Source organism: Aedes aegypti, chromosome 3 (assembly GCF_002204515.2).
Source record: "Aedes aegypti strain LVP_AGWG chromosome 3, AaegL5.0 Primary Assembly, whole genome shotgun sequence".
In the NCBI taxonomy this organism is placed as follows: domain Eukaryota; kingdom Metazoa; phylum Arthropoda; class Insecta; order Diptera; family Culicidae; genus Aedes; species Aedes aegypti.
This window is the reverse complement of record NC_035109.1, coordinates 55,817,736-55,833,048: the sequence shown is the minus strand read 5'-3', so window position 1 is coordinate 55,833,048 and position 15,313 is coordinate 55,817,736. Positions and strand designations below refer to the sequence as shown.

The 15,313-nt window shown below is 34.3% G+C and overlaps 1 protein-coding gene across 2 annotated transcripts in view; it reads right to left on the bottom strand.

Moving 5' to 3' along the window:
- LOC5579888 (mucin-6) overlaps positions 1-15,313 on the bottom strand; it is a 200,173-nt gene that overhangs the window by 47,235 nt on the left and 137,625 nt on the right. The gene's annotated exons all lie outside the window — the stretch shown is intronic.

Sequence of the window (15,313 nt, the reverse complement as noted above, 5' to 3'; positions counted from 1 at the left end):
ATGTACAACGTAGTTATAACTTTTAAAATGGTTTGGACATTTTATTTGGTATAAATAAAATCGTGGCGGTCTTACCCCATTCATAGTGGTCGGTTTTACCCCGTTTGCGCATTTTTACAACTTTGACCTTATTTCAAAGCTAAATATTTACAATCCATATTTCACTTCACTGAAGCATATTTCACATTTCTGTTAAAGCATGGACGGGTAATTTGTTATATTTTTACAAAAAAGTCCCTTCCGAAGTCCTTAAGTGAACATCTGTTAAATTTAGATCAAATTCAATATCGACGAGCTGAAAGTTTGTTTTTGATATTTGTTATAAAAATTCTAATGTAAATATCACCCTAAATCAGGCCTGCCCAACCTTTTTGAATCGCGGGCAAAATCTCAGATATAATATTGTGTGGCGGGCCAAAAAAATTTTAGTAAAGAAATTTCAATTTTTTTGGTGCAATCAATAATAAACATTTGATTTGGAGAAAATCATGTTATTCATGCTGAAAATTGATATGTGCGTCTCTAAACGACATCTTTTGTGCAGCGATTTTTTTTCTTTTAAAGACACTGAAAAAATATATTTTTCTCTGACAAATTTGCAGATGATTTTGCAAAAATTGCGTTCAGGATTTCGTCAGAATTCGGCCAAGAATTCTTCTAAAATGTTGCTATGAAACCTGTGAGTATCTTGTCCAAATTTTTTTTTAAATTATTTCCAGAATTAATTCAGAATTCTGTCTCATTTTTTCATTGGATTTTATCAGAATCTCATCTAATATTATATCCTGCCCAGGGTTTTCTTAGAATTTAAATCTCGATTCTGTAAAAAATTGCTCTTAGGATTCCGTCAGAATTCCACCAAGACTCATATTAAAATCCTATTCTAAGAATTTTACAAAAGTCTGTCCTGCTCAAATTTGATTCTTTGAAGGATGTATGAGAACCTTAAACAGGATATTGCCCATGAATCGGTGATGACTAGGATTCTGGAATCCTAACTACGGATTATCTCTTCCCCATCAATAGGTAAGAATCATTTTTTTTCCTAAAATTCTTGTTAGATTTATGAGTAAAATTGTATAAAAGAATAATTTGTCTGTGGATCACCCCAATAGTTGTAATAATCTTTTTCAGATATAAAATTCGTACTCAGGAGAGAATTTACCTCATTATGGTGGTGTTATATTTGGTTTTTAATTTTTTATCGACAACATTTGTTCGAACTTTAGCATACTTAATAGGATAATTCGCCAATTGTTGAACAGCTAAAATGCTCACTAATTGTTCAACGTGCCATAAGGAATACACGGACTGTTCAACAATAGGCGAGGTTTTTAGCCGTCCAACATTAGTCGAATTGCCCTAGTAAAGAAAGCTTTTGGAGAGCTTTATTGTATTTAATCCTTATAAAAATAGGCTATATATATTTTTTTAAAATAAACGTTTAAATTATTGAAAATGAAATCAAGCAAATATAGGAGGATCTATAAATACTGTTAAGAATCTTTAAAATTCAAAGTCAATTAATTGAAAAATCTTAAATTGTAATAATAAGCATTGGAATATTCAAACATCAAGATGCTAGAGCAGCAGAAGTGCCAGATATGAGAAGGGTCTTCAAGCTCTTCGCGGGCCGCACAAAAAGACGTACGTTGGTCAGGCCTGCCCTAAATGGTTCGTAATGTCAAAAATCTTGTGTTTGTGGAAAGTGCTTGGTGAACTTTCAAGAAAACCGCCATGTTCATGCCAATTTTACGGTGGTACGTCTTACCCCGGTGGGCGCTCTTACCCCGTCTTCCCCTACTTTGCAATTGAATTGAATGGACAAATTGATGTGAAGTTTTGCGAAAAAGTTACACGTCTTCTCGGTGAGAATCGAACTCACGACTCCCTGATCTCTAGTTAGGGCGCGTTACCCCTACGCCACGAGAGGACTCATGAACGCAGAAGTTAACTTGAATTCGATTTCAGCTCAATAATCACGTGGTCCTTTTTCGCAAAGTGCACCTCCTTCGGATGAATTGCTGTACGATTATGGGCCCGTTATACCCTGCAGATGCTATAAACAATAACAATAAAATATTTGATTCATAAAATGTGGGAAATAAACACAATTTTTAGATAAGCTTTCAAAGTTTCAGAACTTAGTAATTTTGAAACGTTTTTACTAATCTGTAAAAAAAATCAAATATAAAATTTTGTTTAAAAAGTGCAAAAAATGAGTTTGGGGCCGTTCTTAACACATGAAAGCTCTGTAGGTAGAAAATGATTGTGAATATTCGTTCTGTTTCGGAAATTTCGTGAGGCATGCGAGTTCAACAGTGTAAAACTGAATGAACTTTGTGTATATGTTCACAGTCACGTTGTATATTAAACGCTAAAAGCATGATCCATACTAGATTGAATGTGGAAGAGCAACATTTCCCGGTTTAAACTTAAGTATAACTAAGCTGAGATTGTATGAAACAGCATATGACATAATCTAAAATAGGAAGCATAGTCCAACAATCTGATACACTGTTTCTAGGATGAATCTGCATTCAAAGCGCAGTTACACCATCTCAAACTTGAAAACAATTTATAATTTGATCATGAGGCTGTTATGCATAGGCCGTACTGCGGATGTTCCGCAACCGTAAATTAGAGCCCATAATCGATTTAACGGCTGCAATCGATTGCGTCGCATTTCCACACGGCCATCCAAACAAGCTTTTACACAAACAATATTCCTTTCTCTATCGACACGTTTCGCCATCTTGAGGAAGTTTGTTACATTTTTTGCATAATCAGGCCTATTAGTTGACCATGATGGAAGGTGCTTTTACCTTGCAAGAAAATAACGACGTACATTATCGCGAAATCCGGTGCGTCTACAAAAAGCAAACACCTTCGGCGACAAGGCATCTTCCATCTTCTTGTTACCATAATTGGATGAAAGTAGTTTATCCACATAGGCACATGAGTTGATACCCGGAAACAATGAATGTGGATTGCATTTGACCGATGTTTCGGGTCAATCTTCCGTATGGAACGAATCATTACTATCAGCGCGATATTCAATCGTAATAGGGCGGCGACCACTTGGAGATGTTAAAGGTTAACGATGTGACGTCAATCGTCTTCGTCTTGATGAGCTATGATTATCACGTTACAGCTACTGTCCAAATGCATCTTGCAATGGAACGAGTGAAGGTGAAAGTCCTTTCATCACCTACGATGGCTAAGATGAACACACGTCAGACGACGAAATGCAGCGGTAGCCGACGATAATCGAAGTTTGATTTGCTTGGAGATGCTGCTGCACCACCGAAGATCAAATTGATTTCGTTCCGTCACGATGATAATCATCATCAATGTGGGTAATAACGGCCATCATGATCAGCGCCATTAACATCACCGTTAGGGTGATTCACATTACAAAACTGTTTGATATCTTGCATGTCTTTCTTACAAACTGTATGTTGAAAATGGATTTCTGTAAAATTTTCAGCCACTTTGGTGAGGATTTAAAGGTGACTATTTGCATCATAAAGAATGTAAGGAAGATATGTGACATGATACTTTTGAACTTTTTTTGTATTTTAAACCGCCCTAATTACCACTGTGACTGCTAGTGGCTGCGGTACAATTTGATCAGGTTCGATGTACTTTCCGCAAAGTGGTCTTAACATACGGGTCTCCATCTCTGTCGCAAACCACAGCATTAACAACAACATGCACATGAATTTTAATGCTTCATCATATCGACTGTCAGTCAGTCTACGGAGCGGCCTGCAAGACGCGGCTGATGTGGATAATGACATTAGCCTTCCATGCAATAATGCGGCATTGCCGAGGTTATGCAAGTGGAATTATTTGTCAAAGGGAGGTTTCCTCTATCCGGTTGTGGCAAAGCTTCACATCTGAAGATAAGTATTACAATGACTTTGTAGGCTATGTTTGGTTTGAAGTGCTTTCGCAACGAGTAAAACTGGTCCAACTTAAGTTACTTTAAGTGGAAAATCTTCAAACACATTCGATATTGACTTCTCTATCGTCAGCATCATTTTTTTTATTACAAAAAATTTGTAAATCGCTACAACTTTTTTTTTTGTTTTTCTACATTTTTGCACCATTCATAAATTCTCAATAAACTCCCCAATTTTTAGAATCCTTGTTGATATATTGTTTGCCTGGTTTTTGAGATACTCTGAAATTCCTCTAAAGACTGACACGTAGCTATGATCCACGTAAATATCTCAGACTATAGAATTTTTCTCATGTTCAAGATGTGGAAAGTCGACTGTAATTGTATAATTTTATTTTTTTAAATAAACAGACTGAAAACAAAATGGTATTCAAATAAATGTTATATGGGAAAACTCGGTCACCCCAGGAATATCGGAATATCTCAATCAGATGACCAATGATCAATACCGACACAGATTCTATGAAAAAACATTTTTTTAAGAACATGTGATAAATATAGAAAACTAAAAAAGGTATTGTGATTTGAATATATTTTTGGTGTTAATACCCTAGTAGGAAACAAGGGGACCTTGCCAGATAATAATTCAGAAAAAAGCGTTTTATTTGAGGAAAGTCATTAATCTGGCGATTTTATCCACCTGTCTGATTTAAAAGGGCCACCAAATTGGGAACTTTTGGTTGGCAAATAGTTAAACACTTCCTATGAAATATTTCCCATACAAAATAGAGTGTCCGAAATTTGAAGCTGTCTGTAACTACTATCAGAACGGTAAAAATCATCGCCCACTTCACATCATCATTATCACGTGAAAACCGCGTAATTTCAAAAACCAACGTAAAAGAAACCTGAGTCTATTTTTTTCAGGCAAAAATGTTCAATGTTATGATTTATTTGGTCATGAAACGTTGCGTCATTTATTTAAATAATGCGGAATTTTAACGCAGCATTTTAACAAAACTTTAGTGTACTTCTAAAGTTAAAGATTGGGCTTGGAAAAAATGCAAAGTTTTGTCTTGGGTGTAACTTTTTATCGCGTGATTAAAAATTAGTGAAATTTAGGATAGTACTAGTGTTATGTTTATGTGTGCACAATTTTATCGCGATCTGTAAAGTAGTTTTAAAGTAGTTTCATCGCGTGATTAAAAATTAGTGGAATTTAGGATAGTACTAGTGTTATGTTTATGTGTGCACAATTTTATCGCTATCTGTAAAGTAGTTTTCAAGATGCATTAGAAACAATAAGAGTCACGCCAGCAAATCTTGGGTGCGGTGATCGATAATCCTGGACAGTCACACAGATGGATCGGCAAAAGGCTGATCCGGGAGAAGAAGACCATTGGAATTTCCAGAGAAGGCGTGGAAGATAAGACAGTACTTTAAGAATAACCCAAACCTTATCACCCGAGACGTGCCAAAAAGGTCACTTCGTCGAAGTGTTCGTCTAGCAGACCATGAAGCGGACTGAGCTATGTGTTTTTAAGGCCAGGAAGGCGCAAAATCGGACTGACAAGCAAAACACGTTGGCCAAATTGTGTGCGCGGAAGCTATACCGTGAGTGGCGTTGTGAAAACCATCATGAGTAACGTTGTGAAAACCATCATAACTATTAAAACTGAGCGGTTCCACAGAAAATGACGACTTTTTTCCCAAATTTCATTTTTATATTTTTTGATTTGGATGAAATTTTGCACATGCTTTCTTTATGCCCAAAAATGCCTTTTTGCATCATCGGCTCGCCATTTTGACTCTAGCCTTACTTTTGAGAAGGGCCTAAGAAAAAAATCCTTAATAATTTTCAAAAAATTTTAACTTAGAAACGGTTTTAGGTTATTGTTGGGACTATCTGGAAAAAAATATACACTGTAAAAAAAATGTTGTAATTTTTTATATATCGAAAATAAAGCTTAAAAATCAATTTTCTCAAAAATCGTATTTTTGATTTTTTTTTATTTTTTTATATGTTAAAGTAGACAAAAAATGAAGTCTTTTGCACAGTGGGTCAAGATGGAGAATTCATGGACAAAAAAGTTATGATTTTTTGAAAATAGGTGAATTTTTGAAAATGGCCATAATAAGCTTTTTAAATTTTTTTAAAATCGATTTTATGAAAGTACGCAAAATTTACAACAAAAAAGGTATACGAAAAAATCAGGCTAACTTTTACCGTTTTAAAGATACAGTGATTTTAATACAATATTATGATATAATTTTCAATTTTCGGTCATTATACCCAAGTAATCAGTAAGCACGATAATGCGGCACGGTAACAGCATTATATGCGCATACAGGGTAATCATTTGATGCATGTCAGTTTTATATACGCATATAATGCTATTATAATGCCAGAAAAGGCGAAATAGCGTGCCATTATAGTGTCAAGATATATCCGTGCTTCTCTGCACCACTAATGCTGATATAAGACCACGTGAGAAACGTCAGTTGTTTTCGCCAGGATTTTAGGGCGAATATTTTGTGGTTTCGCGTACGCAGCCAGAGAGCTTTCGCGTATGCGGCCAAGCAACTGGTACACGAGGTAAATAAATGAATGAATGAAACCGGAAACCTCTAATAGTATGCAAAAAATGTAATAATATGATACAGATAGTACTTCTCCGTATCAGACATATTCGTTTAGGTAGTTTTCATCCTTTTGAGGACTTGCAACTGCCACATTTTGATCCTCGTGATTTTGATGAGAGGGATTCCACGGAGGCATGCAAGTCGATTCTGATCGACCATTTCAAAAATATCTGAAACTTTGCACAGTTTTTCAGTTCCATCTAAATCGTCATTTTCCGATATCAAATCTTCAAGTTGAGTCACGACTAACTTTTCAAAAGGGTGTATGTGAAAATGGTTCAAAAATATTCAAAAAGCTGCACAGCAAAAACGGTTCGTTCGATTGTTAGACAACTAAAGAAACAAAGTTGGACAACTAAATAAAGATTCCAAAAAAAATACAAACAGTAAAAAAAAATTTTTTTTTTGCATTAAAAAACATCATTTTTGTCACAAAAACTCAAATATCTCAAAACCCTATCGGAATACCAACGTAATTTTTTGAGGGAAAACGGTCCATTATATTAGCTATCTACCATAAAAATTGGTGATGGTAAGCCAATAAACAAAAAAGTTATGACATTTCAAATATTTCACAAATTTGACACTTAGTGAAAAAAAATTTTTTTTTTTCATTGTTAATTTTTTTTAGGACCGCAGTTTGTTGCTGAATTTTTTGTTAAGGGTACCACATGAGGTTAACAAGTTGTTTTCATGATATTTTATTTAATTATTCATAACTATTATAGCATCTTTTAGAAAGTTAGTGTTGTGATCTAAAGTCTTGATAGTGTCATATTTTTTATTGTACGTAACTGAAGAAAAATTCTCTCAATAGTGTTGAAACCTTTTGATAAAAGAAACCTATAAGAAATCTAATATTGAAGACAAAAGGTACAAAAAAAGTTTTCTATACAGGTATACGACTAGTTTACCTGCAAAAAGTTTACCTCGTAGAGAACAAGGCGGGTCTATACCCAGGTGATCTAGTTTACGTAAAGCAGGTCGGTTTTCTCGGCGCTGGTTTTCTCCACAAAGTTAAAATCTAATTACATCTGGGTATAGACCCGCCTTGGTAGAGAATAGACTTTGTTAATCATATTTGGGAGAAAGCGAGTAACTTCAACAACATCAAAAACATGATAGGTACATACCATGAACATACTCACGAAAAAGCTAAAAATATACTACCACTATGGTTATAAAAGATTTAATTGTAAAATTTTTCTTCAGTCAAGCAATCGACACCAAACTAGTCAGTAAAAACTTAAAAGTGATTTTGTTTATTAAAATCTAACGAGCAACATGAGTAGTCGCTTTCTCAACTGTTGCAGGCCGTTTGCAGAAAAAAAAGTGTTCGAAAGAGCTACGAAATCTCACCGAAAGCACCATAGATAAACTGAAAGCGGCTGGTTATGCTCCAATGTCTACATTGAATACAAATTTACGCATTTGTACGTCCTGCCGTTTAAACGTTGACAAACGGGCAATCTGTACATCATCGGTGGATCAGGTTGCAGGAAGTTCGAAAACAACAACAACTGAGGAATTACTAGATGCACCGACAACAACTGAGGAGTTACCAGAAGTACCAAGTGCAGATAGTCTTGCCACGGTACCATCAGCGACATCTGTTTCAACAAATCAATCAGAAGATGAGTGCATCCAGAAGGTCAACATCGAACGCTTCAACGAAGGGATAGCTGGAATAAAAGTGACTCCGATTAAATGGACGAAGATGGGTTACGTCAATTATCCCGAGAAAAAATACCGTGAAATCAACGAAGCTGTACGAAGAAACCTCTTCAAATTAGGACCTGAGGATGTGGAAAATACAGACTACGATGAGGTAATTATGAATATGAAGGAAAGGTTCTCGAATCTAGCCACGACAAGGAAAGAAAAATTATTGATTTTGTCGATGCTGCCAAGCTCGTGGTCTATTCAAGACGCCATTGATGAGTTCAAAACCAATAGAAATACAGCAAAAGAGGCAAAACAATTCAAAAATAACTGTCTTGCAACCAAAAATGCTAGGTCGAGTACTTCATTAACAGGTGAGACAAAAGAAAAAATAATTCAATATTTTGAAGACGATGAAGTAAGTAGAGCTATGCCTGGCCAAAAAGATTATGTATCTGTAAAAAAAGATGGAAAGCGTCAAGCAATCCAAAAACGATTAATGATGACTACTTTGAAAGAAGCGTATACACGCTTCAAGGAAATTAACGAAAATATTAAGGTAGGTTTTTCCTCATTTGCAAGCCTTCGTCCAAGGCAATACAAGCTTCTTTCCAATTCAGGAACACATAATGTTTGTGTGTGCACAACACACGAAAATATTAACCTAATCTTACATAGTTTGAAAAGAATCCATTTATCAAAGGATATTAAAATGTTAACTGGTAGTCTTTTGTGTTAAAATACAACATCAGATTGCTATCTACGATCTTGTTCGGATTGTCCAGATTCTTCATCATTGGAAAATACTTTATTCGCTGAGTTTGAAGAAAATTATATTGATCAGTTATCATTTAAGCAATGGGTGACCACGGATAGGTGTGACCTAGAAACTATTGTAAAACCTGTAGATGAGTTTGTGTCATTTTTTTGCTTGAAATTAGAAAGTTTAATTCCTCACGACTTTATTAAAACAGAGCAATTCCGCTTTTTAAAAAATACGAAAAATACATTACAAGATGGTGAATTTTTAGTCATTTGTGATTTTTCTGAAAACTATAGCTTTGTATTGCAAGATGAAGTGCATTCCCATCACTGGAACGTACAACAAGCTACAATTAATCCATTCGTTATTTATTTCAATGGAAGTACGCAAATTGAACATTTTAGTTTTATTGTAATTTCCGAAGATTTAAGACACGACTCAGTATCTGTAAATTTGTTCATTGCCAAAATGATTAACTTTTTACGCGTTGATAAGGATAAAGAAATCAGAAAGATATATTTCATGTCTGATGGAGCAGCATCGCAGTACAAAAACCGTAAGAATTTTTCGAGCCTATGTCAATTTAAATCAAAGTACGGAATTGATGCAGAATGGCATTTCTTTGCTACGTCACATGGCAAAGGTCCTTGTGATGCTATTGGAGGAACCATAAAGCGCATGGCCACAAGAGCAAGTTTAGCCAAAGAACGTGAGCATCCAATTAAAACTGCAAAAGAACTATTTGATTGGGCGAATCGCAGAAAAGAAGTAAATTTAACAAAATTATCATTTTGTTTTACTACTACTGAAGAGTACGAATTAACGGCATCAGAGCTCAGCGAGCAATATAATAACGCGAAAACGATCCAAGGAACCCAAAAATTTCACTGTTTCATTCCATTGTCAGAAAATAAAATTAAAGCAAAACTATACTCGAACTGTACTGATAATGATGCAAAAGTGTTCGATATTGTAAAAAAAATTGAATAACAATAAATAAATAAATAAGTATTAATAAAATGTTTTCATGATCTCATAACGCATACCCAAATCCAAAACTTTTAAAGTTTATATATAACATTTAGAAACTCATCGATCATACTCTAAAAAAAAAATATCCTGGTAAAAAAAAAATTATTTTCGTGTAATCTGTTAATTCATTTTAATTTATACATATATACATATACATATAATATTTATACATATAATATACATAATACTAATGAATACATGAAAACGACTTGTTTAATTCACGCAAGGCCCTTAACAATAAAATCAGCAACAAACTGCGGTTCCCGTAATAATTTACACCGAAAAAAAAATATTTTTTTTCTACTAAATGTGAAAATTGTGACATGTTTGAAATGTCATAACTTTTTTGTTTTTTGGTTTACCATCACCAAATTTTTATGGTAGATAGCTAATATAATGGACCGTTTTCCCTCAAAAAATTACGTTGGTATTCCGATAGGGTTTTGAGATATTTGAGTTTTTGTGTCAAAAATTATGTTTTTTAATGCAAAAAAAATTTTTTTTATTGTGTGTATTTTTTTTGGAATCTTTATTTAGTTGTCTAACTTTGTTTCTTTAGTTGTCTAACAATCGAACGAACCGTTTTTGCTGTGCAGCTTTTTGAATATTTTTGAACCATTTTCACAAACACCATTTTGAAAAGTTAGTCGTGACTCAACTTGAAGATTTGATATCGAAAAATGACGATTTAGATGGAACTGGAAAACTGTGCAAAGTTTCAGCTCAATAGAAAAAAATGAATTAAAAAATTTACCAAATTTTGGTGCTGTTGCTTGGAATCACTCATGATGAAATTCCTCATTTTGCGTCTCGAACCTGCGAAACCCGTATTGTTGAGTTGTTGTCCTGCTCCTTTGCTCCTACGGCCACATAAGATGAATAGTATTGGAAAGAAAAGTAACCAATTTAAACCATCACTTTTCCCCGTCATAAAACCTGCAATTGTAGTAGTGAGAAGATTTATGTTTGACTCCCTCTTACCACTATATGCAAACACAAAGCACGTGGTATATCTGTCAAACACTGGATGGCATTTAAACATGCCCTGTATTCGAATATAAAGCCAATATAGTGCTTATTTAATGCCTGTATGCGTCAGGCTTAGAAGCATTAATGATGCTGTAATAGGGTTTCTATGCAGCGGAAGTGCTGTTATAAGGTGTGTAAGCATTTGTGGTGCTATTATAATGCATGTACGCATCTATGATGCTGATTAAGGGCCTATTATTAGTGCTTATGGTTACTTGGGTAATATAACTTAGAAACGGTTTGTCCGATCAGTTTGGAGTCTTCCGCAAAGTTTTAGGTTATTGTTGGGACTATCTGAAAAAAAAAAATACACTGTAAAAAAAAAAATGTTGTGATTTTTTATATATCGAAAATAAAGCTTAAAAATCAATTTTCTCAAAAATCGTATTTTTGATTTTTTTTATATGTTAAAGTAGACAAAAAATGAAGTCTTTTGCACAGTGGGTCAAGATGGAGAAATCATGGACAAAAAAGTTATGATTTTTTAAAAAAAGGTTGATTGGACAAACCGTTTCTAAGTTATATTATAATGACCAAAAATTGAAAATTATATCATAATTTTGTATTAATATCGCTGTATCTTTAAAACGGTAAAAGTTAGCCTGATTTTTCCGTATACCTTTTTTGTTGTAAATTTTGCGTACTTTCATAAAATCGAGTTGAAAAATATTTAAAAAGTTTATTATGACCATTTTCAAATATTCACCTATTTTCAAAAAATCATAACTTTTTTGTCCATGATTTCTCCATCTTGACCCACTGTGCAAAAGACTTCATTTTTTGTCTACTTTAACATATAAAAAAATAAAAAAAAAAAATCAAAAATACGATTTCTGAGAAAATTGATTTTTAAGCTTTATTTTCGATATATAAAAATTTACAACATTTTTTTTTACAGTGCATATTTTTTTACAGATAGTCCCAACAATAACCTAAAACTTTGCGCAAGGCACCAAACTGATCGGACAAACCGTTTCTAAGTTATAATTTTTTGAAAATTATTAAGGATTTTTTCTTAGGCCCTTCTCAAAAGTAAGGCTAGAGTCAAAATGGCGAGCCGATGATGCAAAGAGGCATTTTTGGGCATAAAGAAAGCATGTGCAAAATTTCATCCAAATCAAAAAATACAAAAGTAAACCGACATTCGAATTCAAATGGAACCGCTCAACTTACTCAATAATGATGATATGAATCATTTAGCGATATTCAATTATTCCCTGAAATTATCTTTAGCTGATATTAAAGTAAAAATATTGAAAAAAGTCAATGAGCTCTAACTGGAGAAAGTGCAAATATGTGCAGCTGAATTTTTCACGATCCCTTAATTTACAGCTTTGACTAACTTTGGAAATGAATTTTAGCCTGGGACAACTTGGGACAAAAAAAGTATTGGATGTATAAAGTTTCGGTAAAAAAACGAATATGTTTTTCTCAGTGTAGTCCTCACATTTACCTGAACTAAAGTTCAAATTTTTATTTCGTTTTATTTTCTAAGATACCTCTTTTAGTAAGCTTTCGAACAGTGTATAAAGATATGCATGAAATATTACAATTCTGCAGTATATTCCATCAAACGTATACCTTGTATTTGTACTGAATTCCTTGTTTTTCTAACTAACTAACTTTGGCATATTGTATCAATGAAACTACAAAAGATTTTGCTCTAATATTCCAGGAATAACTTTATATAAGTGTTTACTATGTTTTGATGTACCAGAAGAACCTATTAGTACAAGTCATTTTTTCGATTATTGGCCACCTGATCGCCCATAGTGCTGCGTACTGAAATCTTCTTGTTTTCTTTCCGGAATTTCCCATGCATTAAGATAGGCCAAGAAATTACTTGTCCGCAGCAATAGGGGACTGCACGCCGCGGTTGCTAAGGTAAAAATTTCTAAGTGTTTGACGTTTCGTGGCCTTGTTGTTTACGGTTTGGACTTAGAAAATTTCTGTTCGCGTTGGTGAAGCAACATAGCTATGCAACGCTTCCTGAGATGAGATTTTCAAGCGCGTGGGCACATCCACGTGTTCAATGATGTTGATCGGTCTCTATCAGGACAAATGAACATGACATTAATACGGGCAAAGTTCCGCTACTAATCATTCGAACCACTGGTTGGAATTAACAAAATCTTGGAAGCATCCACGCATTGTGCGTGGATAATTATAGAGAAGTGAGGTGCAATTTACATGTTCACTATCGACAGGGTCAAACACGGTGTAAACGGTAAACTATCCACTACGATATCTCAGTTGATAAGTGTTTTAAGAAGACCGATTGTAATTGTATGCAATCATGGCTGAGAACCGTCCACAAAATTTGCCCATCTCCAGCTAGTTCCGTGTAAGTTAGTTTTTATTATTGGGGACGGATTCGACCATTTAGTTGGGTACTGTCTTTGGGAGAGTTGTACAGGACAATGCTCGCTTCCTTTCAGAATATATCGTGGTAAAAAAAAATCCACAATTATCTCGATCATGTTGATGCAGACGAGATGTAGCCCATCTACGAGACAATGGGTGGTATGAATAGAAAGCGTTGAACTTTACTACATGTAGCATCTTCTCAAAAACGAAATCCACAAAGTTGTTATTTAGTGTGAATAAAAAGCCTTTCGAACATGCAGTACTGATGCTGCATGTAAAGAAAAATCCATTCAGAGTGACGCTTAAAATTAATAAAATCATTCATATGAAGTGAATGCATGTAATCTAATCGATAACGCGACAATTTGCACAAGTTCATGAAGGTGCTGTAGTTTGACAAGATTTGTAGTGTAATTTTGCGATTAGTATTCGTATTCTCTTTATGTGTATAATTTTATGAAGTTTCTGGGTGGTTTTCGGTATTCGCCAACGCCAGAGTTCGATGATTTTTTGAATGTTAGCTTAAAATCTATGAAAAGATCTTGAGATTACAGTTATCAAACTAGGAACCATATATTTCCTAGCACCAGTACTGAGATTCTGGTAAAATTGCGGTAGAATTTTGAGGCTTCTCGTGTTTTCTTACAGCATGTTGAATTTAGGAAAATCTAAGTGTTTCTGTGATACTCTCGTTATTTCGGTGGGGTTCCTGATAGTTTCCTTGGAATTTATAGAATATAGAATATAGAGATTTTTATTTGGAATTGTAGTGACTCCGATGGTAGTCGTAAGAATTCAATGAGGGTCTCCCCAAAATTGTTAAAATTGATGTTCGAAAAGGAAAATGACACAAACATGTTCCACTCGTGTTCCACATGTAGCGTCTACTACCGAGAATGTAGTAAACTCAATTTTAATACATTTTATTCATACCGCCCAATGTCCAATCGATACGTGATTATAACTTTCTTTGTATTTGTGGCCGTGGAAGAAATTTCTGATTCAAACTTTTATAAAAATTATGGCCAACCATAACTTTTGAATTTCAAGTGCAATAAGAACTGTTATTAGATCATGCATTCCAGTTATAATTTGCAGAAGGCATTCCTGCAGAATCTCTAAAACTGAGAAGCGATTCTGTTCTTGCATCCTTTCAGAAATGCCGAAATGTTCATACTGAAATTCTTTCTGAGGATTTTTTAGGGGATCCCTGTAATAATTGGATTGCTCTGGAGACCTCCATTGGTTTCTCAAGGAATTCCTGCAGGAAATTCCTCGGGACTTTCTCCAGGGACTCTTTCAGAATTGCTCAAGGATTATTTTCCAGGCAATTCTAACCTTGATTTTTTTAGGAATTACTCTAGAGTTGCCTTCATTGCTCCAGGGATACATCAATAAATTTGTTTAGATATTATTTCTGGATCCATCGGATGTCAGGGTTTTATAGAGATGCTTTTACGTATAATTTGTCTTTGGCATAACTTTAGGGGTTATTTTTTTGATATATCAAAAATAATTCCAGGGTTTCTCTCAAGAACGCTCCTGTGGATCCCTTCATGGATTTTGCTGAGATGCCTTCAAATATTTGTCCAGGTACTTTTTCAGGAATACTCCTAGGGATTTTATAGAAAGTGGTTCTCAAGTTGCAGCATATGGCGAGCCAAATTGCGATTCGTCATCAAAGCTCGCATAACAAATTTAAATGATTCTGCAAAATGCATATGCGTTACGATGCGGTTTATTTTTCGAAGGTTCTCAAAACCAAAAATTTGTTTGCTCTTCTGAATTGAAATCACATTAAAAGAAAAACCTCAAAATTTAAGCCAAAAAAATTAAGATTTACATGGCGCAATTGATTGAAGGTGAATTTTCAAGTTATAGAATATGACCTCTAATTAAATCTTCATAAT